Source organism: Dunckerocampus dactyliophorus, chromosome 8 (genome assembly GCF_027744805.1).
Source record: "Dunckerocampus dactyliophorus isolate RoL2022-P2 chromosome 8, RoL_Ddac_1.1, whole genome shotgun sequence".
Classification (NCBI taxonomy): domain Eukaryota; kingdom Metazoa; phylum Chordata; class Actinopteri; order Syngnathiformes; family Syngnathidae; genus Dunckerocampus; species Dunckerocampus dactyliophorus.
Window position 1 is genome coordinate 400,001 of NC_072826.1, and position 2,500 is coordinate 402,500.

Here is a 2,500-nt window from a genome sequence, read left to right on the forward strand (position 1 = left end):
ACACTCGTGCTCGTGTGTTGTGTCGTTGGGGGGAGAGTGAGCGGCCGACAGGAAGTGGGATTCAGAGTTGAGTTTTAGCTCGATGTGGGTTACGGCTACAACAGTTGCCCGTTTTTTGTTTCTTTTTTAATCAGGGCAACCAAAATGAATGGAAATGGATGGATGGATGATTGTGCCTGTTGTGAGATCATTCAAACCTGCTGATCGTGCATCTCACCAAACATGACGCAACATTACTGGCACCTAGCGACCAGTGCATGGTACTACAGAGCATCACAGCGTCTTCCCAACGTCTTATATTTGTGTTTTACCTCATTTTGCCATTTTTATACTTGTAAATGCTTAATTTAGGGAAAAAATAGCTTCAATGTGCATATTTTTAGCATTATGAAACAGCATTTATTAATTTATTCATTCATTTATTCATTCATATACTTTTGAAAACCACGATAGACTGAAGCCGAGTGACGAGGGATTATTGATTCCGTTCTCATTCCATCGCTGGCCGAAGCTTGTTTAGCCACACACGTGAACATTTGCGTTTGAAAATGAGGGAATTTGGGGGAAAATACTTCAAACTGCACATTATGGAGTGGCCTTTTATTGTGGCCAACCTGAGGCACACGTGTGCAAAAATCATGCTGTCCAATCAACATTCGGACATGCGCCCGTGTGAGGTGGATGGATGATTGCACAAATGTGGCCTTTCTTCGTCACGTTTAACCGCCCGAAGTAGACGAGCGTTTCCTGTCAATACCTGCAATTCCTGTTGCATGTGATGAATTGTCAGTGTTCTGTTATGCGGCGATAAAACAAGGTAAGGACTTTCCAGTGCCATCCCCTCCCCAGTTAATTGCCAATGCTGTTATAACTTCATAACTTCATGCCTTGTGCGCAGCCAGACGCACAGCCTTGTGCAAAATTTACATTTTAATGAAAAATTTGAATAAGCCCTTGAAATTCACTCTACCAGGTCTCCCAGTATTAAAACCAACATTTCATGTTTGTGTTTTGAATGGCAGCGTCAGAGAAATTAGCATGCCAATCATATAGATTAGGAGGGCATCAGTGTAAAGTCACATGCTTCCTCAATCAAGGTTCAGTGCAGGTAAACACGGCTCAGGAAAGGCTGGAAAGAACCCGATGATCGTTACGTTCACTGGGGAAGGAGAGAGAACTCACTTGGGGTTCAGAGGAACACGTTGAGGTAGTCAAACTCTTCATTTCCTTTCACAGACTGTTGTTCTGTCAACAAGTATTTGTAATTGTAGCAATTACAAACTAGAAAAGCACTCAGTGAGCGCAGACCTCCGCCAAGCGCCGCAGTGAATTACACCATGAATATTAGCCATACATTTACAGTATTTTATCTACATATTTACATTGCTAACGTTAGCATGCTAGCAGGGCTAACATGCTAACGTTATCATGTTAACACCTAGCACAATGGTGGTAAGTGTCTATCTATGAAAATGACTAAAAATGCTACTATGCTAATGTTAGCATGCTAGCAATATTAACATGCTAACATTACCATGCTAACCTAGCATGAATGCGCAATGTACCGCAAAATACCGGGAAGGCTAAATGTCCCGGCTTTTGGCACAGCAAGTTCATCACATGATTAGTTTGGCTTCATAGTTTATCTTCCCAAATACCGGAAAACTCTCCAACGACACCAGGATAAGTAGCTGAATTTGTCGCTAGTGGCTTTGGAGGAAATATGGCGCCAAGAGCGTTTGGAATGTCGGCAGATCAAGCACGCATGGGGGGGATAATGTTTCACTACACTAAACACAGATTGTGTGTTTGACCCACTGCAAACGCAGCTGTGTGTGGATAAAACAAACATACCATCAACACGCACTCCTTTTGCTTTAGCACTTTAGCACAAACGCGCTATCATCCTCGCTCAAAGTGCTCCTGGCAGCAGCCGTTCGGCCCCCCATGCTAATTGACGATGACACAAAGTGCGAGACAGAGATGTTATTATTCATGTTGTTTTGCATCTCATCAAATATTCAAGGCAAACATTTCTTCCACTGATGCTAGCTGCTGCGACGTGAGTGCAGCTCCGACAGCGCGGCGCTCGTGTAGATGAGCGCGGATGTTCTCACACGTGCACGCGCACGCGCACACGCACACTAGCGCCACTTTATGAGCACGGTGTGTTTGTTTTGAAGCAGGGCTTATGTCGTCCCGTTCCCGTCCTGATGCTTACGTACGTGTGTGCAAGTTTTCATCAAGAGTTTGTTGGCTTCCTGTGCTACTTTTCCAGTGCGGAGAGAAAAGAATACAGAAAGTGTTTTTGCAGCGTATGCATCGTGTTCTGCGCCTCCATTGGCTGGAGACCTTCAACAATCAATTTCCTTTGTGCCGAACTGCCGTGTTTCCTGTTGTCTGATCGCTAGCAACAGGCTAAAGCGACTGTGAACGCCGTATGTTTGCAGGTTTTCTCCCCCGACAAAACCAACAATGTCATCGAAACATTCTGCACCCA